Genomic DNA, 26,755 nt, shown 5'->3' on the forward strand with positions numbered 1-26,755 from the left:
CAGTTAGTTCGAGAATTCTTCCCACGATACGGTTTACCACGTGTTGTTCACTCAGATAACGGCCAGCCGTTCTCATCCGAATTAATGAAACATGTTTCACTTTTGTTAGGTTATCAGTGGAAATTCCACTGTGTCCGACACCCTGAGGCAGCAGGTCTCGTAGAAAGACATAATCAGACACTGAAAATTAGATTGTCCAAAATATGCAGGGAGAAAGGTGTCGACTGGGTAGTAGCACTACCAGTTGCACTCTTTTTCACAAGAATGGTAGCACACTCTCGAACAGGGCTATCCCCGTATGAGGTGATCTTCGGCAGACCACCAAATATGTGGGGGACGCCTATACCACGCAAAATAACTGATATTGACTGTAATATGCTGACAGATTACTTGGCTTCCTTGATGTCTGCACTACAATCTTGTCGTTCACAGGTAGCTGCAGCCTTTCCCGACAACACTGAGGTGAAACCCCATGACGTAGTTCCGGGGGACCTTGTGCTTGTGAGAAATTTCGACCGAAAGACCCAGCTGGAGCCCAGGTGGAAGGCACCCAAATTGGTCCTGCTGACCACAAGGACAGCCGTGAAGATCGAGGGCAGGAAAGGATGGGTGCATTCAAGTCATATCAAGAAATTTCATGGACTTCCTTCAGATGTAAACAGCCCACCTCGTGTGTCCTCACCAATTGACTCAAAACTACCTCTGGCTGAGGCCGACAGTAAAGAACTCTATAATCTAAAATTAAGGCCTAGGCCGTCGGACGATTTGATTGTTTAAGTCCTCTCCTAGGTGAAGCGGTTGAATCTGTCTCCGACATGTATCGCCTAGACCTGAATCATGGACAGTCGCGAAAAATGATGAAACGACAGTCGTATTGTAAATCACTGCGTAGCCATTGCATAGTGACATTATTAATCTTGTCTTTCTTAAGTCTTTTAATAATTACTGCAAGTATATTGTTGCACATATATTACCCTATTGCCAGAAACGTTTACAATGTTACTACTGAACATTCTTTTAGTGACTTACCCCCGCATGAATTGTCTTATAGACTTGCGCTGCGCAATAACACTTTCATTAGTATGTTACATCATTCCCATCAGACTAGTAATGCAACTAATTGTTGGGTGTGTGGCCGGCTCCCTCCCTATCAGAATTATGAAGGAGTCCTGCCTTTCTTTCCACATCCGTTTACACATTATGGCTCCTGTGGAGCATGGTTCAGTTTAATCAATTCCATAGACTCTGATACAGCCGTCTACCAAGACCAGTGGGTATGGGGAAATCTGAACCTAGTTTTATTCAAAGTCTGTTACCCTGACAAGGAGGGTCGCCCCAAAGGAACAGGAACTGATCTAGAAAATGAAGTATACGGATTAGGTAACTTTACTCCTAATCTCATGGTTCTAAATGTCGAATCCGAAGTTGAACTAGTTTTACCAACCATGTCAGTATTCCCAGCGAAAGGTGAATTGTGTGTAAGAAAAGTTGGTTCCATACATATGGGCCATAGTAAATGCACTACTACAGTAGAATTCAGTGATCAAGGTAAATCTTCATTTAGAGCTTATCGCCACTCCTACTTTATATGTGGTCAGACTGCATATATGCGTCTACCTCTAGATTGGGATGGTACCTGCTACATTGCATTCCTTTTTGCCACCTGTTTTCCTAGCTCCTCCTGATTATTATAGAAATATTCATTTAGTACACAACAGAGAGCGGAGAGATCTCCCGATTGTCGATTACACTGAAACAGCATGGGAAAAATACACAGATTTCAATAAAGGCATCTTTCCCTATATAGGTACTGTTACTAATAGTAAGCTGATACGTAGATTAACTAGAACCCTTGAAGCAGTAGTGAATGAAACTATTTCCGCCTTAGGCAATTTAACAGAAGAGCAGTCTGCTATGCGGATTGTTGTGCTTCAAAATCGTCTTGTCCTTGACGTCATCCTGGCTGATAGGGGCGGAGCTTGTAGGGTCATCGGATCAAGCTGCTGCGTATTCATACCAGAAAATTCGCCATCTGTATATAAAGCTATAACTCGCCTTCATAAGATTGTAAGCCAGATACACCAGAACCCAGGCACTTGGACTTGGTCCGGTTGGTTTTGGAGTGTGATATCAGCCTGGGGATGGAGAGTTCTATCATTTCTAGGTATTGGCCTTCTCATACTATTCAGTTGCTGCCTATGTCTACAATGTGGACCAGCGATCTGTGGTCTGTGTGCCACATCGTGCATTCCACATCAAGATTTTCATTCAAGAGGGAGGAGCCAAGATGGCGACCGGGACGGCAGCGTAGACTCCCGGCTCCGTGAACCTCCGCATCCCGCACGGATATCCTGCACGAGATCCTCACCCTGTGCTACGCGGTCGTGTTTCTGAAGGAGAGTGGCCCCCGACTGAGTGACTCCGAGGTTTCTGGCTGCGGTACCGCCGGAGAAATGAGCATTTGAACTTTGCGGCCTGTGCGGCCCCGGGGCCGGGACCTCGAGTGGACGCCGTGGCCGGGTGGCAGGTCAACAACAGCGGTCTGTTGTGACTGGGTGGAGTCGGTCCACCGGAGCGGTGCCAAACTCGGCCTACATTTCGTCGTGGTCGTTTCTATTGTCAAGCGTAACGGACCGGGTGCATGCCCGGGGGTGCAGCTCTCAGATCCTCCGGTGGCTGACCCTGCCTTTGATAGTGAGCTGCCCGGCCGTCGCCCGTATCCTGCCCGGATCATTGCGGGCCGCCCCCGGATTTCTACGGGAGCCGGTCCGTGGTGGGGACGACTGTTGCCCGTGACCACGCAACGGATAATCTTTGCCTGCCCCCGGAACCAGGTCGCCGGCGACGTGGACATCGAGACGCTTGTCCCGGGGTCCCGGCCCCGGTGAGGGTCGGGCATACTTGGCAGCCATCTTGTTGCGATGAAGCCTACCATCCTGTCCGCTGGGTCGCAGAGGGTTTGTGAAAGTGCGACTTTTGGGAGTGTGGCGGCGCGATCCCAGAGAGCTGTGCTGGGGTACGGCGACCTCCTCGAGGCCCTTGGTGCTCTTCACTCCTCCTTGATCCATGGTGTCGGGGTCTTGGGGAGTAAGCTCGACGGTGTGGCGTCGGCGTTGGAGCAATGGCGACCCGCCTGTCCGCACGTACACAGGGACTACTCACACTGCGCACAGGAGGAAACTTTGGCGGCCACCCCTGAGGTTAGTGCACAGCTGGACACTCCGGCCAGTATGCTACAGTGTGTTCGTCCAGTTGAGGGCCTGATCTGTCCCGGAGGCGCTGGCCCTGAGTGGGATGTGGTAGCCTCGTCCCGTACGTGCCCTCCTGCGACCCAAGGACAATTCCAGCAACTATTGTCTGCTTTGGCTGCTTCTGCCTTCCTGGACCTTGAGTGCAGTGCATATCCTGGGGCAGCACTGGGAAGCCTGTTTCTCCACGCTGCGGACTGTGTTGATGCTCAGAGACTTCCATCCCACCTGTATGCGTCGCTTCTCGGACGTTTTTGGACAATCCTCTACCTCGGAACATCGGATATGGTGCTGGGTCGAGGGGTAGGCATGGGCAGAATTCCAAAGAGTGGTCAGGGATAAGGCTGATCCTTCAGGGGTGGTCATCTAGTGGACGGGCGGGCTTAGGGGTTGCGTGCTCTCCTGGCATAGCTAACAGCATAATAGGTGCATAATGCTCCCCATCTTTCTTTGAGAAGATCGATTTTGTGCTGTTTATTGTTCACCTTGGGGGAAACTTGCCGTGCGGGAGGGAGAAGCCGGGGGTATGTTTTGAAGGCCCTCCTCCAGTTTATTAATACCCTCTCTACCCCCCCGTCTGGTGGGGTTCTTTTCCTACTTCTTTTTCCCTATTCTCCTATATTTCGGGTCTGGTTCCAGGGCGACAGGCACACTGCTGGGGGGGGGGGCCGTACTCATCTGCAGAGGTGCAGGGTGGGGGGTTGGGGGAGGGGATTCTTTAGTCTTTTTTTCTCCTTTTCCATGGCCTCCTTTTTCTTCTCTATTTCTTTCTGTTTTTCTTTTTCTGGGATCAGCGTGATACACTTCCTTTGCTATGACTCGCTGCCGCTTCATGTGTACCACAAATTCCGGGGTGCTTTCCGGGAGTTCTGGCGGGGGACTGCAGGCGCCACTGCTTACGATATTCTTCCCCATCCTGATGTTCTTGTGTTTGCGCCATTGACCTAACAGATTGCTGTAAATCGTTTCTGTCTATTACCCTGCATAACTGTAATTGCTGTTTGAAAATTGTCTGGCACCTGATCCTTCTGCCTTGTTTTATCATAAAATGAAAACCTTTTTCTCCTGGTGCCCTACCTACGCTGTTCACACTATTAGCATTACGATTCTCCTCCCCGAAGTGCTGCCTGTGTTTACATTTGCCTGTTTTTGCTCTGATTGCTTAGCGGCCGGCCCCGGGGGGTTGTAGGCCCATACCTGTTCGTGATTGAACTGTCAATAAAGGTTTTAAAAAAAAAAAAAAAAAAAAAGAATGCCATTAGGACAGAAGATCACAGAGTGTGGAATCTTAACAAGGTTGACAAACTTTCTGATGTTCCTTCGAATGTTTGTAAAGAAAAGGGTACAGACTTTTGTGAAAGGAGTCAAGATGTGGTCTGTGAGAGTGGGAATAGTGGTGTGAGGTGAAGTGTCAACCCAGAGTATCTGGATGATTATGTTCAGTATTTGAGATTTTCCATGTTCCTTATTAGATATTTTTCATTCTTTTCTTTTCTTTATTCTGTATTATAGTTTTCATAACTGTTATTATTTGGAGGGAGATGTGTGGTATTCTGTGCTTTTGGCTTTAAGCTATTGTAAGTGTTGTCCTGTAAGCCACTGTAAGAATACATGGCCTATGTCATCTTTGCCATGGAATCCTGTGGCTCCCAAGCTTCAGCCTGGAATGTATAGATTCAAAAAAGAGAGCTGTTGCGTTGGAGCCAGGTCTGAAGCTGGAACTAGGAGGCTGGGGTGTGAATACCAACATGAATAAAGGATGTCTTTAACTCATTAAAAAAAAAAAAAAAAAAAAAAAAAAGATTTTCATTCAAGATCCCGGAAGAAGAAAGAAGAACAAATGATGCTATATGAACAGATCAATGGATTAATGAAGATTGATATCTCTTGACGGGCAAGTAGGGGACAAGGAGGGAATGTGGAAATATGGATTTTTCTGGTCAGTTATGTCCCCTATCTTGGACCCCAACGGTTCTATGTGCATGTTACAAGTACATGTATGTTCCCTCCAGTTCCAGTTATGAAGACGCAAATACATGTGCGTCCACCGTTAACATGTCCTCTGTTGATCCGCCATGAATGGGCCGGATATTCCATTCCTAAGTACGAAAGGCCACCGCCTTTATATGGTTCACTTATGCCATTTTACAGTCCAGGCAAGTAGGCCCTGATTCTGTCATCAAGCTTCTCTTGTCTTCTGCCTCTGAAAGCTCCAGTCCGAGCCTGCATCTGTGACCATGAACTTTGTCTCATTCTCTGCGCGGCTCACGAAGCCTGACATCAGCTTGCTGCCTGCCAAGAACTGTATTTCACCTTCGAAAATTATCTGCTCCGTTCCCTGCCCGATGCATTCCTGTCTAGTAGTTTAAGTAAACATTCTTCCAGCTACCGAGCAAAGGCTCGGCTTCTCTGTCTTTATGCAAGTAATTCATAGCCCTGTTACTATGGAAAATTCCTGCCCTCGCATCTAGTGTAGACACTTAGACGCTTGTACACGCACTAACAGTCAGTATAGTCAGTATAGAATAGATTCTGTCCGAGAGTCCTTCTTTTGTGGATAACATAGTTCTTTAAACATAGGATGTTAGATATGATTTGGGATTAGGTTGACTTGACCCCCCAGACTTCTTGTCTCCACATGTAGAGCTAAATGTCAAGTCCCCCTCACCCCCTAGTTGCACGTCAATCACACGTCATGCTGCTGCGCGCGCATCTATGCCAAGTATTATCTTATAGATCCACCTATATATGACACCATAACCAATTATGTTCCTTTTTACTCCTTATTACACCCATTTTCGGTTACGCATATGAATCGTCATTTTCCTTATCAATTGTTACGCCTACTGCATTCGCTTCATTGTAATGTATGTACTATAAAAGTCATTTCTTGTCAATAAAGTATGTACTTCACTTCCTGAACCTTCGTGGTGACGGAACTTGGAGCAACCGATTATAATCGATCATTGGAATAAAGCCCATTCCGAACCTCTAATACCACGGATTCTGCCTCTTATTTACTGAGCTATTTTATTATGTTTCTGTATCAAATTAAGTCCCGGTAATGAATTTTATTTACCACACCCATCACGGACATGACCCTGGTGAGCTCACCAGGCACCACACCAACACATTCTCTTCATCTTAGCACCGAGTTAGGTCAACTCTCACCAAGTAGCCTACACAGTCACTAGTTTGAACCCCAGTGAGGAGGAAAGTGATCCCTTGGGCACCATCCTTTTTTTTTTTTTTTTAACGGTTCTCTCAATGTGATTGATGAGATTTGAAAGGTCACCCAAAATAAGTCACTTAGCGCATTACCTACCCAACCCCCCTCAAATTGTATTATAATATGTCGAAGGCAACATTTGGGGGTCAAATGACCTAGAACCTAAACCACAAAACATCTGAGGTCAATGGCCTTCAAATACACCCAAAACTAAGGTAGCTGGAGTTGTACCATATTTGGCTGCCCCAGACCGCAGTGTTCAGAAAAGGCTTCTTTCTCCTAACCGAAGGGAAGGGGTTAATTTCAAGAGATCCCACTGCCGCTTCTTGGCAGAGGAAGGCTCAAGTTGCCTTGACAGCAGTGCAATTTTCTACTTATTTTTCACCAAGTGTTCATCAAGTTGAGCCCAAAATATGAGGGAGCCGTAATCTCGTTGTTACCGCAGGCGACGAGTGCAGCAATGAAGCTCAGCTGCAATGTGGGGGGGCGGGGGTGCTCATCAAAGCATGTAGAAGGCTTTTACCCAACTTACACAATGGCTGCGAAGAAAGGGATGGGTGCATCCAGCAACTGACCGACAGGAGAGGGGCAGGTGACCAAAGGCAGATACAGTGTCATCACCCCTGGGCAGACCCGGTGGCCCTACGGCTCCGAAGACCGTGCTAAGACAATGGCCCCTTCTGCCTCGTCTCTGGGCAAATTGAAGAAGCGACCCACTCCAAGTCCCCGACGGGCTTCCAGGAGACCCTGTCCCTCTGCTCCTTACAGATTCGGACCGTCCGCTCAACTTAAAACAAGAAAACTCTTGGTTGGTTTCATGTAAATTCATCATAAAATCTAAACGTAAGAATTTCACTGTTTTGACGCAACCATAACCCCTCCCTCTCTTAATAGAAACTCAGTTCCCGCTGTATTTAAAACTCCATCATAAGATGCATTAAAAATAAAGCTTGCCAACATTCCCTCCATATCTACAAGCACGCTCTCTACTTTCCCCGGGTGGACGTCTCCATAGAACCAGCAGCAACACAGTCACAAACCGCAACACAGCCTCGTCGCCAGGTTTATAGTGACAAGACACCACAAGCTGGTAAGTAGTAGGTTTATTTGAGAGCAAGTTTGTGGCACGTCCAACGCCACCGAATAGTACATACAACAGTCACATTCAATCCCTACATTCTAGAACAACTGTCATGACTGCAGGTAACCCGGGTACCACACATAGGTAACCCGGGTACCACACATAGGTAACCCGGGTACCACACATAGGTAACCCGGGTACCACACATAGGTAACCTGGGTACCACACATAGGTAACCTGGGTACCACACATAGGTAACCTGGGTACCACACTTGCTCCTTCAAAGTCCCAAAGTAACAAAACTGTATGAAATGTGATGCATTTTTTAATTTACTTTCATTACCAGAATGGCCGAAATAAAGATATTTTGAAATGAATTTAAACTAAGTAAGCATTCGGGTATTCAATGGTTTGTCAAATGGTTAAAGGTTGTGCTTACCAGGTTCAGAAAAAAAATACTTTATTTGGAAATTAAGGTTAAACAAGTTAAAACCAAGCGGTTTCTCAATTAAGGTACTTTCTACATTGAATTCTTAAAATAGACAGATGCGATAATTACTTACACATGGCTGCTTTCTGGCTGTGCCGGGTTAGGCCACAGTGTAGCCGGAAGTTCCACCTTGTTTAAGGCGGGACTTCCGTCACTCAATATGGCGGCCTCTGGCTTGCAGCACATCTTCTTGCGGGACGTTAATTCCATCCAGATCCAAGTACAAATGTGAGGCATGAGGCAGGCGGAAGGGGGGCGCAGAGACGTCCCTTTGAAGCACATATTGAAGTGTGTCAAACAGGGCCCCAAACTGACCACACCGCGGTGAATCTCTGGAACGCAGGGCAGGCATGGTCGTCATTTCACATACCATTCCTTCCAAAAAGATCCCACAGTAAAACAAACCCGAGCCCACCCCGGGCCCGGCCCCGCGGTCTCGGGATCCTGTGAACAAGAGGCCCCGTGAGCTGGAAAGGGGTCCGCCGGTCTCATGACCGTCACAACCCGACCAACATCAAAGAACAACGCATCAACAAGGCAAAGACTGGAGGGTTCCAACCGGGGGCGCCCCCACACCATCCCACCCCCTTGCTTCTCGCTCAGAACCACGAAGCTTCCAGAACCCGCAGGCCACATTTTGTGGTATAAGGGGAGGGGCCCTAAATATGGCCCAGAAAAGAAAAAAAAGCACAAGGCCTTTTTTTTTACTTCAAATAACATGGATTACTAGAATTATATCGCATTTCTCATGACTAAAGTCCGTATCCGAAGCCCTTTGGTATTTCTGCATGACCTGTTCCTGGGTGTAGGGGGGAGGGGGGTACGGGGGGCAGCTAGAAACGCCGTTATATAGTCTTCAGCTTAACATCTTTGGGTGGTTGCTACCCCCCCACCCCCTCCTCCCGTCAGAGGACGGACTGTCCTTTTAGGTCTGGCTCTGACGAAGATGAGCTCTCCTGTCCCACAGTAACCACGCGCGAAGGGAATTCAGCACGTCACGTGACAAAATCATGAAAGCGGCACTGCACATTCCAGGAAGCCCTTGAATGTTTGGGGGTAGGGGGGGTGTTAAGCATGTGCTACTGCTTACACAAAGGACCAGGCCTTCCATGAGCGGATATATTGCTACCTTAAGTGACACGCTTAAGTACTCTCGACAGATGGTGGCAAATGCAGGGGAGGGCGGGGACAACTCGGGTTATGCAAACAACGCTCATAGAATCCCATAACTAGCCCAAATTAAGCCCAGCCCTGCCCCGGTTTTTGAGCAGTGACGTTGTAGAGTCAATGCACCTTTTACGCAGCTGGAGAGCGCCTGTTCCTTTTCCAACACCTGCCCTTGACGGATGACGCTTGCTACGTCAGTTGGAATATTACTTTGTTTTGTCATGTAGGTGTCTCATAGTGCTTTGAGGCAGCATATTAGTGCCATGTTTTACACCTACCGAAACAAACAAACCTACACGAAGCACAATATAGAAGTCTCATGTTCGGTGTGTTGCTTATAAAGCACTCACTGCACCGCTGAGACCACCTTAAATCACTGGGAAGTGGCCGAAGGAAAGGCGAGAACCGAGATGAAGAAAGGGGGAGTTTACCGTGGGTAGGAAGAGGTTCCCAAAACTCCTATGATGCACCTGCTGATGAAGTAGTAAAATCAGTGCATAAAGCAGGTGTCTGTCCAGCTGGGCAGGAAGGTGAGAGCATGAGAGGCATGGAAGACAGAGTCAAACTGAGTCAGAAAACAGGCTCGGGCACCACAATAAAAGTGGCCCCCATTAGTGAATTAGATGCCTAAAAAAAAGTGGCCCATGCTTGCAAATTGGGGCAGTTTTGGGCTCGTGAAGAGACGCTGTAGAAGTGTTTTGCAAGGTGTAGAAGACTGCATGGATTTGAGCTTGCTGCAAGCAATGTTTGTTTTTATATGAGGGAAATCAACAGTAAAAAAATCGACCCAGCAGACCATAAAACATGTTCATAAACAGTAAAAAAAAAAAAAAACAGCTCAGACACTGATCTGTCAGACCTGTCCATCGGACACTGCCTGAAGGCCCTATAGGGAAGTCCGTCTCTGATGGAAAGCGTAAACACAATAGTGTCGACAGACTTCTTGCCTACCCTTAGCACGCAGTACAAATAGTGCCATGTCTCCAGTCCCCCTACACTAAGCATTTGATATGCACAGGTCACCGACTGCAATCAGCTGCCTCCAGGCGCAGCACAGGGAAGGCGCCATTGAGAGGTCAGGCATGCCTGTCGGGCTCCGAGGACCTTGTTCAGCGCCCTGCTGCCTTTAGGTTAGGTTCGCAGTCGCACTGTAGGAATATCATATAAATGCACACATACAGAGGGAGAGTCAACTAGAAAGACTCGGAGAAGCAGAGAGAGGCAAACATCGACTTGTATATAATGACATTAATTGTACCAGCATTTAATATTTACGGCTGCAGGCTTGCAGCTTCGAATCGTTGTGAATAAAAGGAGCAGGCGTCATCCCAGCTGGAGCTCACTCATTTTACAAATCTTGGAACAACAAGTGTTGGAGTCACTGGATTCTGGTCTCCTGTCAACATACCAGCAGCAGGTGCATTACCAAGTAAACTACCTTGTGGTCTGCAGCCATGGATCAAGGGAAGAGATACACGTGTTTTAATGACAGAGTGAGCTTGATGAATGGATGAATAAAGGTCACTGTGGTTGGATATAGAGCGATCACGCAGTACTGTGGATGATTAGCCCAGCTGAGGGGTGTCCAAAGAGGGTCCAAAAGGGGCAGATCCAGGCTGGGTTTATAGGTTATCAAACAAAACTGGCTCTACATTGGACATCCTTAGTTCAGACCCACGATAATCTGCATTTCTGGTCTTTTAAGCGCTTCACAATTACAAATTGGGCTTTCGTGAGACATGAAGACAGAACTAAAGGAACTACAAGCAGGAGACAGAGCCAGAGAAAGCCAGGCAAAGAAAGAGGGCGCCGAGGGAGACAGAAAAATCCAAAGAGGCGGGCGACCAGAAGAGAGCGGAGTCAAGCAGTGTTGCTGCCATGGGTACCAACAAAATGCTGTTGCTGGGAAGATGTCGTTTTAAGTAGCAGTCACAGGAGTGTGACCAGATACGACAGCATCCTAAACAAACCAGCCTTTACACAACAGCACCCTCAAAGGTGCCGGTGGTACGGAGTAAAGAGAACTCCGCATCGTGAGACCAATCACAATTTGCAGGGATCACTCAGTGGTTCGTCCTTCTGAAGCCGATTAATCGAATTTCATGCAGTTGGGTAACAAGGACAACTTTAATTCAGTTTGTGGCGCACCCAACATAAAGGGCAGCCCTCTACTTCAGAAGCAGGCAGGCTGGCAACTTTGTTTAAAGAACGTCTCGCTCCATCACCTGCAGGTTTCAGGAGAGGGCCAGCATCAAGCGCCTGGCTGCAAGTGAAGCGTAACGAGGCACATGGCCACGGGCAAGTGCTGAAATATTTACACATTTATGTTGGAGTGCTTGTCCTAAAACGCTGGCAGCAGCTCCGGGAGCAGGAACCAGGAATATATTATTAATTTATGGCAAGGGCGCGCGCCGTGAATTGAGCTGTCGGATACATAGCGGTGAAAGCATTTCTGCCCCTGTTGCATGAGCACATAAGCGGGCGAATAAAAAGGCGAGTTCAAATATGGTCTATTATTAGAGGGGTTGTACCGCGCACAGAATATTTCTTTTATATTGGCAATATTACCTGTATATGGCCCAATTTACCCTACAGCAGCCAAGAGAACCCGCATTTGGGCTCGGGCCTGAGTGCGGCCTAGCTCACCTTATGAAATTTTAAGATGAGGACAGCTTTTCTGTTTGGTTTCATGTGGCAATCAGGTATCCAGAATTAATGTAACTCTGTGCTTCACCGTTTTCTGCCCCGTCCCGACAACATTAAGTGCTCAGTCAACTAGCTCTGCTTTTCACTGAAGATCAACAAGCATTGGCAAATCCAAAAGGCCTGGCCTTTAACACCCGTCTTCAGAGCTACTTGCTATGCCAAGGTTTGTTAACTTTGGCATATATTACAATTCGTTCCCATTCTGGATTCGCCAACGTGTTTAAAAGCAATGGAACATCCATGTTGGAAAGGAAGAGAAGAATAACATCTGCTCAAAACATCTTTGAAAAGTTTTGAGGAGAGGTGTGGTGCAGAGGTCAGGTCGGCTGCCGTCAGAACGCAGAGATCATGGTTCGATCCCGGCGCCGGCAACAGCTCAGATCAGCATCACGTGACTCTGGGCAACAGCTCACTTAATCTCCTCTATGGCCCCCACCACCATGAAAACTTTACAAGTATAGATTATTCTTGTTACACTTTGAGAAAGCATTTGGAGACGGCAATTCATGAGGGCACACACATACAGAAAGCCATCTTAGAATGTTATTTGTAGGTGTATAAGGACAATTATTCAGCGATGATGCCTGTGCACCTGTATCCGTGCTCACACAGGGGCAGCCATCTTGAAAAAGTAAAACAAAAAAATTGAAACGTGGCGTCTCCGGCATCCTTGCACATGCACTAATGCTCCTCTTGGAGTGCCGTTTCACTTTTTGTTATGATTAAGAACAAGATTAAGACGTCCTTTGCAGCTCACAGTACCCGCATGAGGCATGGCGCTCTGCAAGCAGCCGTTATGGCCCGGTTGCAGTGTCTGGGGTCCTGCCAGGCATTCACAAATGAGAACAATTATGTTATAAAGGATAGATGTCTTTTGTCAAAAGCCACATTTTATCCCACCACCCCTGGCAATGGAGGGTACTGCTTTCATGTAAATACCACCATTGCTCAGAGGAGAGTCAGGGGCAGGAGAGGGCTGATCCCTCGCCCCATGTTGTGCACTGTGGTGAGCCGAAGCAGAGGGCCAATAACTATTTAAAAAGATCAATAAATGAAAACCAAAAATGTAAGTATATTATACATAGTTTAACAAAAAATAGTCAGGACAGTCTGAAAGAGCAGACATAAGTGGTGGATGGAATACCGGAAATTACTCTGGAAAACATTCCATTCAATCAAGTTGTGCTCATTCTGCAATTAAACACAGTGACCAACATATGCAGAGCAGGCTCGGGGTTTCGGCTTTATTGGGCTTCCTTAGTGAGGTGCAACTTTAGTCACTGTGACGCAAGAGGAGTCCGATGTGGGTGGGTACCCCATGTCACTGAGACGGACTCACTGAGAAGTGCAGAGCTGCCATGGTTAGAATGCTTAAATTACTCATAACCCCTGGCAATGCGATGGGCATCATTCCATTCCACCTATTTTTTGCTCATGGTGCTATTATAGAGAGGGCCGAACCATATGTAAATCCGTCTTGGCCCATCCCAAAAAGGGGCAGTCTAGAAGGATTTGCTAAGCCACATCCCTCCTGAATAGTATATAATCTGCATTTGTGTGCCAATTGGAGGGTCCGAGTCTAGCAGAAGGGATGTGAAATGCTAACCGTGGTGAGCGATGCCAGAGCGAGCTCTTCTGAGAAGCTGGCACTGGTGAGCAGTGTGACAAGCTGGCACTAGTGAACAGTGCGACAAGCTAGCACTGGTGAACAGTGTGACAAGCTAGCACTGGTGAACAGTGTGACAAGCTAGCACCAGAGAGAAGTGTGAGAAGTTAGCACTGGTGACCACTGTGAGACAGTCGCACTGGTGTGTTGTGAAAGAGGTTGGCAGTGGCACCGAGCTGTGAAGGTGGCACTGATGTCGAGAACTCTGGGATCTCCCGTCCATATCCCACATTATATAAACTCCTAGTAATGAGTTTTTTGCACTGTGAGCTGCACAAGAACATTTAAATATGCAGGGGGAAAAACACTGTAAATAAGAAAAAAATAAAATTGAAAGGACAAACCTGCAGAATTTTGATTATGCCATTAAATGTTTTGAAATACTATACAATAAAAGGCCCCATTAACACAGTACCCACATAAAAAATATCAATTTAGTTCCATACCAGTTAACTGGGCTCTGGAAAAACTCTACTGAAACTTCCGAAAACAAATATTTTTTTTAAAGTGCCCATCTACACCCACACCCCTTGTTTGTCGTGTTACGAAGTGTGAGAAGCGAGAATGAGTGTGCTGTCGTATGCACCTGCGGGCTCCGCGTGAACCAACCCCAAGGAATTAAGTGGGCGCTCCTTATGCAGACACATGCCCCATAATGAGACCAGGCCTATAACCAATCAGAGCCCTATGCAGCAGCTAATAGATGGATGCAGAGGCCCCTGGCACCAATTACAGCCTCCTCCAGTATTAATACAGCGCAGTGACTGGTGCGTGGTAAGAAGTAATAGAGACCTGTCAAAATGTAGGAGTGAGGCTGCGGTGTGGTGGGGGGGGCACTGAAGCAATAACACAAATGTCAACAAGCAGGGAAGAGAAGAGCGCCAACAAGTCGCAGGCGTGCTTTCTTGCCAGCGGACCATATTTGTCTGCGGTTTGTTTCAGCATCTTTACCTGGAGACGGGCTGATGTTTCGCGCTCTGAAACCCGCGCAGCCCTTAGCCGCGCAGCCGGCTGAAGGTGGGTGGGTCAACGTGGAGCGAAGCGCACTGATCAAACAAAGGAGGATGGACCCATCTCCTGCGTAAAGCAAATATCTGGTGGGGGCAAGGGTGGTGCGCAAATAAGTAACCTGAAAATTAAAATACCCCCCACTTCGAACCAAAGCTCTTTTGGCACCAAGCAAGTCATCACAACCCGCCTCAGAAGAGCTCTCCTGTCTCTTTCATCCAAGCATCTATCCATTCATCCTTCCGTGCACCTGCTGATATCTACCATTTCACCTTTATATTCTGTCATCCATTCATTCTTTCATCCTTCATTAAATCTTTCACCATTCCGTCAGTCTATATCCCAACATATCCATCCATCTATCCACCCTTTCATCTCTCTATCCACCCTTTCACTCATCATTCCTTTCAGTCATTCATTCATCCATCCATCCACCCTTTCACTCATCCATCCATGCTTTGACTCCCCTGTCCATCTATTCCCTCTCACTCAACCATCTATTCTTTCACTCACCCTTGCATCCATGCATCCACCCTCCCTTTCACTCATCCATTCACCCTTTTATCCATCTTTCATCCACCCCTTTCACTAATAAATCCATTTTTCCCTCATCCATCCTTCCAATTATCCATCCTTCCTCTTACCCATCCATACTCACCCATCCATCCTTTCATTCATCCATCCATCAATCCTTTCCCTCATCTATCAATTATTTCTCTCGTCCATCCATCCAACCTTCTTTTCACTCATTCCATCCATCCTTTCACTCACTCATCATTTGTCAGCATCCATCCATTCACACTTTCACTAATCCTTCCGCCCTTTCATCCATGGAGGGTTCTCCCTTTCACTCATCCATCTGTTCTTTCACACACCCATCCACCCTTTTATCCATCCTTCAGCCACCCCTTTCACTAATCCATCCTTCCACTCATCCATCCATCCTTTCACTCATCCATCAATCCTTTCTTATCCACCCTCTCACTCCATCCATCCATCCATCCATCCATCCATCCTCCCTTTCACTCATTCCATCAATCCTTTCACTCATTCCATCAATCCTTTCACTCACTCCTCCATTCTTTGTTAGCATCCATCCATTCACCTTTTTACTCACCCACCAATTTCTCACCCATCATCCTTTCTTCCATCGATCCACCCTCCCTTTTACTCATTCACCCATTCTTTCACTCATCCATTTCCACACCCATCCATCCATCCATCCATCCATCCATCCTTCACTCAGCCATGCATACTTTCACTCACTCATGCATCCATAACTGGCATTAGCCATTCACCCTTTCACTCATCCCTTCATTCATTTACGTATTAATCCACCCATCCCCTTTAATTCATTAATCCTTTCACTCATCCAACCTTTTACTCATTCAACCATCCATCTATCTATCCAGCCACCCTTTCACTCATTCCTCAACCCTTTTACTCACACACTTATCCATTCACTCATGCATCCATCCACCTTTTCACTTGCATCCATCCTTGCCTCCTAAACCTTTCTTACCTTTGTCTTCCAAGTTGCAGACAGAAAAGGCCCATCGAGAATTTCACCCCAATTGTAGCTGCTAAAGTTGGGGAGGGGAGGGTGAGAAGCCCCAGCATCCATCGTTTTACTCATCCATTCACTTTCACTTATCCATCTACCCACCCTTTCACTTTGTCCATCCATCCACCCACCCTGTTATTCCACCAGTCCATCAATTCATAAATCCACCCATATATAAATCCACCCATCCTTTCACTCAACCATCCATCATCCATCCTTTCACTCACTCATGCACCCATACTTTCATCTTACGCCCACCCTTTCATTTATCCATCCATTCTCTTTCACTTATCCATCCTTTTACTTATTCAACCATGCATCTACCCATCCACCCTTTTGCTCACTCATCAACCCTTTCACTCATACACCCATCCATCAATCCATAGTTGCACTCACTCATCTAATTTAGGAGCCTTTGTCTGCCGAGCTGCAGACAGAAGGCGCCCATCAAGAACTCCACCCTGCTGTAGCTGATAAAGTTGGGGATGGGGGTGCGTGACACCCCAGCATCCATACTTTTACACATCCATTCACTTTCGCTAATTCATCTAGCCACTCTTTCACTTGGTCCATCCATCCACCGTTTTACTCCGCCAGTCCATCTATCCATAAATCCACTCATCCATCCTTTCTCTCAGCCATCTACACTTTCACTGATTCATGCATCCATACTTTCTCTCATCAGACATGTACCCTTTCGCTCATCCATCCATTCTTTCACTTATCCATTCCTTTTATCCATCCATCCACCTTTTTACTCCCCAATCTATTTTCACTCATCCATCCTTTCCTTCATTCAACCATGCATCTACCTATCCACCCTTTCACTCACCAATCAACCCTTTTACTCACAGACAGTTGACGCCGATCAAGGGCCCCACCCCCGCTGTAGCTGCTAAAGTGGGGGCTTCATGATTCCTCTGTTGGTGGGGCTCTATGGCTGTCATTTTATGGCTAAGCGAGCTGAGCGCCTATTGCAAAAAAAAGGCCCCACGTGGCTGACCCAGGAGTTATCCCGCTCATGGGGTACACCGAGCACCTCCGAGATGGGACTGTAAGAAAGTGGCTCTGTATATACTGTCTGACAGGGTGTACAGAGTCCACAGTCCCCAGAGGTTTGGCAGAGGCTAAAGTTAGATATAACCTTACTCTCTAAAGTGGAAGCTTGGTCGAGCAGTAAGGCAGTAACAGAGGACAGTGTAAAGCATTTGTTGCACACACTCAGTCAGCAAATGGTCTCACACACTCAAGAACTGAACTCTAGGCCAATGGTTTGTATATAGAAATATATAGTTGTTTTGTTTTAGAACCACAAGTAGGTATCAAAATATACTTTCTCCGAATGAGATGCTTTAGTTAAATACTTTCAATAGGCATTAGACTTTTGAATGCAATAGTTACAGTTGTTGCAATAGGCAACACCATTCAAACACAATTATAATATTGAGCTCAATGGGAATTTCTTAGTAAATGCAATTAATTACTTTTTGGATTACTTTTCTAACCACAGGACTGGATCCTAGATTCAGTCCTGAGACATTTCCTGGAAACAGGTGAGTAAACACGTTTTGGTTACAGGTAAGATTTTTAAGGAATATTATTGTAATTTAAAAGTTGACACTTAAAACCTTTTTCACATAGAATCACCAATGTGATCCTATGGAAGGAAATTCACTTAACAGGTAAGTAGGGTTATAGTTACTTTTTCTTACTCCGTGCTGGATCCTGGATTCAGCACTCGTGGATTTCCTGTAAACAGTTGAAAGAAATCGTTTTGGTTATACAGGCGATTTTTAAGGAATATTTGTTTGAAAAAAATCGACAGAAGAATTTCTGGTAAAAAAACAGGCAATGTTATCCTATGGAGGAAAATCAAGTTATCGGTAAGTACAGTTGTAATTACTTTTCAGGGTCAGTGCTGGGCACCAAGATCCAGCACTGGGATCTCTCCTGATAACTTCGTTTTCGTTGCTCGGCTGATTTTTAGTGAATATTTTAAAGTTTCAAAACTCGACACTTTGAAGAATTTCCAAGTGAAACCAGTCAATGTTACCCTATGGAAGAAAAGTGAGTTATCGGCTTTTGGGTAAGTACTCGACTGGCAGAGTTAAGATTCGGGGTATAGATTCCGGGTTCTCCCAGGGTCAGGTAGGTACAGTTGTTACACCCTCAGCTGCACAGGGGCAGCCGGGTGCAGAGTTAGGCCCAATGTTAGCCTATGGCGGGCAGGGGGCATTTGGTTGGTGGCTGCTGGCAAGCCGGCCACGCGGCTGTGGGAGCTGGGCTCCTGGTCACTTGCTCAGGGCAAGTGGGGAAGTAGATTAGGGTAGAGGTTTCACTTCCAGGGCCACTCGGGCAGCTGGGTGCAGGGTGCTTTTGAGCCGTCGGAGGCTCAATGGATTCCTATGGAGAAGCTACAAGACTAACAAAGGCTGCAAGCTCGGGGACGGAGATTCTTCAGGTGCGACCACCACTTCGAGAGGTAAGTTGGGAAGCTGTAGGTTAGGTACACACCCAGGAGCTGGGCACAGGGGGCCGCAGGGTGCAGGGGTGTCTTTTCACGTCGGGAAATCTTACCCTCTGCTGATCGCGGTTGGAGGGGTCCCTGGTTCTGAGGCTGCAGGCATCGTCAGGAGCGTCGAGGAGGGTCCTTGGGTGCTGGATTCTGGGTCACAGTCGCCGGGGGGACATCCTCGTGGTCTTTGTCCACTCAGGCACAGGCCGGGCTCGGCGGGTGCAGAGTGTGCAGCGTTCGCAGTTCCTGGCTGGTGCCAGGGGTTGTTGCTTGTTGAGCAGGACCACTGCTCGTGGGAATCCAGGTCTTTTAGAGTCACAAGGCAGTCAGGTCCTCCGGGGTTTTCGAGGTTGCTGACCACTGGAGACGCCGGGTTTTAGCAGGAGCAGGTTCGAGGGTCGACAGGCCTGTGGGCCTGGGGCCAAGTCAGTTGGTGTCGTCCTCTTGTTAGCAGCTGCACGGCAGGTCTTCTCGTTTCTTGATCCTCTTGCTTGTTTCGGAATCTGAGGAAGGAAGGTTAAGGGTGCCCCTAAATACTAAATATAGGGGTGTTACAGGTAGGTAGAGATCAGGGACCAATGGGTCCCTTCCCTGGGGTGGGTACACCCCCTAGCCGGCCACTCTGCTGTGGGAGGGGGGCAGGAGCCTAGTCCTGATTGGGTTCGGGCTCCCCATCTTCAAAATGGTGAGAGCCCGGGGTTGTGCTTCACCTCGCCTCCCCCTACCTGAGGGGTGGGGTTGGCAGAGGCTGGCACACCCACTTTCCTCCCTTAGGGTTTCCTGTCAGTCTTCCCGCCAGAGAGGGGGTCAGAACCGGTGGGGGCCAGTTGCTGAGTACAGCAAGTGGCCTGGAGAAGCTCACAAAGGTGGCATGCCTTTGAAGCTTCCCCTGCCCATCCTGGGGGAGGAGACCTAGCACCTCGCCCAGGATGTGCATTGCTGCAGACCTACGAGAGTGGATGGCTCTCTACCCAGGGGTCCAGCAACATGTCTGCTGGGTGGCAGCCTAGGCAGCCTCTCAGTCAGGACGCTGGTTTGTTAGTTAGTTTCAGGGGGCATCTCTAAGATGCCCTCTGTCGTGCATTTTACATTAAATCCCACACTGGCATCAGTGGGGGTTTAATGTGCTGAGAAATTTGATATCAAACTTCTCAGTCTTAGTGCAGCCATCATGGTGCTGTGGAGTTCGTAATGTCGACCTCCCAACACCATATACTTTTAATGGCAACACTGCACTTACAGGGCCAAGGAATGGACCTGGGCACTGTAGGGGTACAGGGCTCATGCACCTGTACCCTCACCACTGGCATAGTGCACCCAGCTAGAGGGGTGACTGAGGTATGCCAGGGCAGTGTGTTTGTGGGCATGGCACATAGTGTGCCATGTCGACTCTGTTTTGTTCTGTACCAAGACACTCAGCCTGCAAAGGAAGTGTGTGTGTGTAGGGTACAGGGCCTCTAAGGGTGGCACAATAAGTGCTGCAGCCCTTAGGGGACTTCTCTGGTCACAGTGCCCTGTGTACCTATGGTACCATTTACCAGGGTCGTCTGGCTCTACAGGGCGTCGAAGCAGGGTGGGGTCCTCGTGAAGGGCTGTCTAAAGAAACAGGACTATTACTTTTGCTATTTGTAGGTGTTTCAGTATAATTTAAAACAGGGATCTCTAGGTATAGGTAATACTAATACGGTATAAGAATAAACAAAAGTACTAGGGTGTAGGTAGGTGTAAAAGTATGAGGGAATATGCACTGGTAGAGAGAGTAAACAGGGCGAGGGAAGAAGGCGACGGTGGGTTAAACCACCCATAAAAAAGAATCAAAGGGTGTATGAAAAAACATACTGAAGGGAATGTTTACAACACGAAGGCCATTCAACAGCATATATTCTGCATCCAGGGAATGATGTAATTCACTGGGAAACATTTGAGGAAAATTTATAAAGAAAGTTTCTAGGAGAGGTTTCATTGCATAATGACTTTATACTCTAGAACAGCGTTTCTTAGCCTTTTGAATCCCTTAACCCCTTGTGTGCCCATGACGAGCTGGACTCGTCATGGGCCGCGGTTGCGCTGTGCCCATGACGAGTCCAGCTCGTCATGAACCCCGCCCGCTAATGCAACGGCCGGCACAGGGCGGAGAAAGGGCGTGGCACACAAGGGGTTAACCCCTCATTAAATCATTATTGCACGACCCCCACTGAGTCACAACAGAAAACCTGCTGTTCCGGCCTGATGTGAACCTCAAAATAATGCACAAAAATACAGAATCAAGTATACATCAAATACAGAAGTGATGAAATATTTACATTTATCTAAAAATACAGAAAAATCTAATGTTAATGAGGTTAGACTTTCAATTTCAAAAGAGGAAACGATATTCTAGATTCTAACAAATCACTTTCTCTTTTTTGCTTCTAATGCATGTTTCCTTTTTAGATCTCGCCTATGCAGCGCACATGCGCTGCATAGGAGGACCTTTACCCGTCGATTTGCTCTTTTTGGAAGCACACACTCGTGCGTGGGGCTGCATCCAGCTTGCGGAAGTGCGCAGCGGCGCGCCACAAGCACGAGTGCAGTGCTTTCAAAAAGAGGAGACTACGCACGCACGCACCACTTCCGGGCTCTCGCTCTCTCCTCTCGCTTTTTCTCTCTCTCTTTCTCTCCCGCTCTTTCTCTCTCGCTCTCTCTCTCTCCCCCGCTCTTTCTCACTCTTTCCTTTTCACTCTCTCTCTCCCTCCCAGCCCGCCATGTGTTCCATGTTGCTTTTCATTTACCTCATTCCAACACATTTTCTGCTGCTCCTTGCACGCAGAACAACCCGCTATCTTGCACTGACACAAGTGAGTAGGTTACATGAACATATTGCCTCAGACGACGACAGGTTCTAAGATCTTCGGGTGCAGTGATTATGGCTTAGCACAGACAAGTAATTTGTTACTTCGCTATTGGTATGGGTGCCCTGTGAGAGGGCTGCCTGAGATGAATTCCACAGTGGTTGTTTTTCAAGTGAGGAGGATCATGCACCCGTGAGATTTCAAGTTCTTAAATTACTTTTTGGGACTTGTGCGTATGCTGAGCTGGGTTTTGCAGCGAAGGTTCGGCAGCTTCGTTTTTTGCAGAAATCACACAGAGAATTAGGGAATGATTGAAATGGGCCATTCAGCTGCTACCAGGTTCGCCATTTTCTTTTTACTAAGCGAAGTGACTGGGGGGTGTTAAATGGACACATCCTGGTAGATACAGTTGCATCTCAAATCCAACCTATGAAGAAACACCAGTTGTCTCACACTTCACCTTGCACAACTGGTGCACACACTTTTCTGTGGATGTATTCAGTGGATAGAGATGGTGCTGGATAGGGAGTGAATACTCTCAAACCAGAGTCTGCTTGACATCCGAAGAGAGAAAATGGACGGACAGGCAGATCTAGGAGTAGTTAATGCGCTGTCAGTGGGAGAAGTCAAAATGGGGACACCTGACCTATCTGTGTTTTTTGCTACTATTTAATTCAACAGTTTTCAGAACACCTTTTAGTGGGATGAATTGTTGTTTTTCAGTCTTCTGAAGTTGAGAGTATGGTGGACTGTTTGTATCTTAAGATATTGGCATTAATGCATAGCTTTAAAGCACATGATGCGAGGGTTCTGCAAAAGCAGGAGTTTATTTAAACAAGCATTGGCATAGCCAATAGGTCTCCCCTTTGGGACCTTATAAGTGTTTAACTATGCAACAGTTGTTGCACCAAGGATATTGTGCTGGATAACTAAACACTTATAAGGTCCCAAAGGCGAGACCTATTAGCTATGCCAATGCTTGTTGTCAGTGCAACAGCTGAGGCCACCAATAGTCCATGCTGGGTTTGTGTACTTCTGCTGCACCCACAAGAGAAGCTAAGCATACCAACTTTCTTTTTAGGTTCCAATTTCAGATTCCAGCGTATTTACAGCAGGTTTAAAATTTTGCATTTTCGGTCTTTTTGTCTAGTTTATTAATATGCTAATGTTATTTAATTTTCTAAGCAGTCACGGGCCCACTTCAGCCATTGTCTCTCTTCACTATGCGTGATGGGGTTTAGCTCGTGTTCACATCTGCCTAAAAAGTCACTCACTGCAACTCCTTTGCTGGTGCTTTCAAAAGAGGTTTTTTCCCTGGTGGGTGATTTTTCACTCTTTTTTTAAGCAAAGATACACTCAACACCTTTACACTGCCACATTTTTACTATTTTTTAAAGTTCGTTTTACACTTTTGGTGCATATGTTTGCAAAAAAAATACACAAAATGCAGACTTGCTAAAAACTGAATTATTGGATCTGCCAATTCTTGTTTTATTTACAAATTACATAAAAAATAATGTAAGCTTTTAAAAGTGCCCGGACCTTTTTTTCCTAATTAGTGATCACAACTGACAGGCAACCTGTCCCAACTTCGGCGCACGTGGGAACAGAGGCATAGGAGATAAAGTGACGGGCGCACGGATTAGCGCTCGGCCTCGTGGTTCAACTGACGCAAACTGAATGACGCTGCTGGGCAGGAATGTGTCTGCAGGCACGAGGCCTGCTCCATGGACTGAAAGCCTGGGCTACCTGCCGGAAGCTTCCATGGCACATGTCCAGATCATTGAATTAAACTGGATGCCTTGGCAGTGAAGAGGTCCGTGGCCAATAGGGAACATTCCTTACCCACCACAAGGTCTTCACAATTCACAGTTTAATTGGCAACACGTCACACCTTACCTTTTATTTTCCTTTCCTAAATTGTGTGTCCTTGTGGGCATCCTGCCCTCAAGATTAGACTTTGGCCTCAACTCCTGTCCAGAACCTGCAGGAAAGACTGGCGTAGTGATTCAGTTTCTGTCCGTGATTCACATGAGCCGTTGAGGGGTGGTCCTAGTATGGGGCATGACCGGATCTCCTGCTGGCCACGGATGGCCGGATGTCTCAGCCTTGAGATCGAGGTCTCTGCGGTGTTTGACACAGATGACCATTCCTTCTTTGGTCAGTCACCTGAAGGAATTGGGAAGGCTGAGCGCTCACCTGGACATTATCCAATCCGGGAGTATGCGGACTGGAGGAACCATATTTAGTCACTTGGAGGTATGGGGCAGGCAGGGAGGCTCTAGCCTGGACATTCTCCAATCCAGGAGTATGCGGACTGGAGGAACCACCTTTGACCAGTCACCTGGAGGAATGGGTCAGGCAGAGCTCTCGCCTGGACATTCTCCAATCCAGGAGTACGCAGACTGGAGGAACTCATACTTGACTCAACAGACCCCTCTTATGGACGGTGCAGGCCTTCGTGGCCCTCGCTGGCTCCCATCCAGGTGTAGCCCTTGACTACCGTTGTTGGGTTGCCCGGCTTGCATTCCTATACCTGGGCCAATGGGACCTTGTTCACCACTAGGCACTCTGTGGCGCCAACAGAACCCTCTTAAACAGAAGTGAGGGCCCGTGTGCCAGGACCCGCTTTGTTTCGAGCACCTTGGTCTCTACAGATTTGTATGTTCTTCGCATTTCGTGGTTCAAAACAAACAAAAACAAGAGGCTTTTTTTTTTAAATACCATTTTATTAACAGCGAAATCCACAGCAAGTACATCAATCATGACATTCACATGACACCCATTGAGCTTGGATACAGATTAGGGCATTAGAGACCACAAGCATTACATCAAGGGCATTTAACGCAGAAACCAGATCAGTTTTACGACATTGTATAGGTGGTTCCCGGCACAGTTTAGGGCCAGGGAGGCTTCAACCCCTGCATCTTAGGCTAGGTTTCCCCATGCGCTCCGGTCAGGGCTCCCACTCCGAAGTCGTCCAATATAGCCTGTCTCTCTCGTCGGAGTTCTATTGTGGGAGAAATACAAATGTCCCCCCGATATTTGTTCCATCGTCCCCATTTGTGGTCCCATTTTTTGGGGCATCCACGACTCTTGTAGACCGTTTTCTCCGCTACCATCGCTACATCCATATCTTGAGCCCATGTGCGCAGCGATGGCACATCGGCTGCCCCCCATTTCTGGGCAATATTCCTTTTGGCTATGACCCAACCCATCGCCGCCCACTCCTGCTCCGCTTGGGTAAGGTCCGTATCGTTCCACACATTAAGGAGGCAAAGCTGGGGGGAGGGAGCAACCGACTTACCGATGGCTCGCGCCATCTGACGGGTGAGTTCTGTCCAATATTGCTGTATGGGGGGGCAGGCCCACAGGATATGTGTGAATATACCTACATGATGACAGTTACGAAGGCAGAGCTCATCTGGACGCCTACCCAGTTTACACAGCAGGGTTGCATCAAAATAAACACGATGCAGAACCTTGAGCTGAACCAGGCGGAGCCGCAGTGGTATCGCCACCTCCCGAGGGGAGGCTAGCGCATCCCTCCAGTCCTCGTCAGGCATTTCACCCACCTCATTTTCCCACCTGGCCCGTAGTTTCTGCATTGTATCAGCGCGATTATTAATTAACTTTTTATATGTTAAGGAAATGGCTCTACGATCCATCGGGTCTAGCAACAATCTGTCTTCCAAAGGTGAGTAGTTTGGAAGGGCCGTCCCAGGGGGCAGGGCGCAGTCTATAGCATGGCTAATTTGTAGATAGCGATAATGCTCAGAGGGTGCAAGCTGATACTTAAGTTGAAGCTCTGTGAAGGACGCCCTCCTGCCTTTAACCCATACGTCTCCCACAGTTGAGATGCCAATAAGATCCCATTTATCGAACCCCGCGCAGGTACTCAGCCATCCCAGGCAGTCTGGTTCCCAGAGTGGAGTAGCTTTAGTCAGCCGTCCAGACCATCCCATTCGCTTCTTCGGGTTTGAGTACAGTGCCCTGTTATATCCTCCCTTCCCCATGAGCCAGCGGTCCATTCGGAAGCTCGGGTCATCGTGGGATCCAAACACCCACTGGTTTATCGCGATCAGTTGTGTCGCCTGGTAATAAAGGCGTAGGTCCGGTAGTCCAATCCCTCCGTCATACCAGCCCATAGTTAGTTTTTGCATTGCAATGCGCGGCGGCCCGGTATCCCACAGTAACCCACGCAGAGTTGCGTCGATCTTTAGGAAGTAGGCTTCTGGGATCTTAATAGGCGTGTTCTGAAGGGCATAGAGAAAACGGGGGAGGGCTAGCATCTTGAAAAGGGCTGCCCGGCCCAGCCCAGGAGTGTAAGGGTCAGTGTTTTCCAATGGACCACATCGGACTTAAACTGCTGTAGTGGGCCCTCGAGGTTCCGCTCATAAAATAGTGCTGAGTCTAATGGTATAAAAATACCCAGATATTGGAAACCCTGTGGCGCTATCGGTATATTATATCCCCTAGGGCTCAGTGGCGTGTCCCCCCAGAGGGGGTACATCTGGGATTTGGACCAGTTGATCTGGTACCCAGAGTGGGCCCCAAATATATGAAAAATATGCAATACCCGACGGATCGAACACGCCGGGGAGGCCAGGTACAACAAGATATCGTCCGCATATAGAGAGATGCGGTCTTCATGATCTGCTGTCCATTTAAGGCCCCTAATTTCTGGGTCGTTCCGGATCCAGACCGCGAGTGGCTCAAGTGCCAAGGCAAAAAGGAGCGGCGACAGGGGACAGCCCTGTCTCGTGCCACGGCCGAGGGAAAATGAAGTCGAACAATGGATATTGACTGATACGTGGGCTGTGGGTATGGTATACAGTAGTCGAATCCAACCCAACAACCGGGGGCCTATCCCCACACGGATCAGGACCGCGAAGAGGTATTCCCATACAACCGTATCGAATGCCATCTTAGCATCAAGCGCAAGCAATAGTGCTTCCTCTTGGATTGTTGCCGCCCGTCCCAAGACCCCGTGTACACGACGCAGATTGCGTGCGGTATTACGGCCCGGCACGAAACCCGACTGGTCTGGGTGGATCAAGGCCGCAAGATAGGGGAGCAGGCGATTGGCCAGCAGCTTAGCCAGGATTTTGGCCTCCACTGCAATCAGGGAGATGGGCCTATACGATGCACATTCATCCGCCGGTTTGCCGGGTTTGCGGATGACCACTATGGTGGCATTGCGGATTTCGGCCGGAAAGGCGCCGGTCTCATAGCTCTCCTTGTACAGGT

General features: G+C 47.8%; 1 protein-coding gene across 9 annotated transcripts in view; it reads right to left on the reverse strand.

The window, feature by feature from the left end:
* Positions 1-26,755, reverse strand: part of ARVCF (ARVCF delta catenin family member) — a 657,174-nt gene that overhangs the window by 366,978 nt on the left and 263,441 nt on the right. The window contains exon 1 of one of the 9 annotated variants that reach the window (XM_085633796.1): positions 8,122-8,193. The exons of the other annotated variants lie outside the window; for them this stretch is intronic. The gene's annotated coding sequence lies outside the window, so the exon portion shown is untranslated. Of the gene's footprint in view, positions 1-8,121; positions 8,194-26,755 lie in introns of those variants that run through there. 9 annotated transcript variants of the gene reach the window in all.

Source organism: Triturus cristatus, chromosome 11 (assembly GCF_964204655.1).
Source record: "Triturus cristatus chromosome 11, aTriCri1.1, whole genome shotgun sequence".
NCBI lineage: Eukaryota > Metazoa > Chordata > Amphibia > Caudata > Salamandridae > Triturus > Triturus cristatus.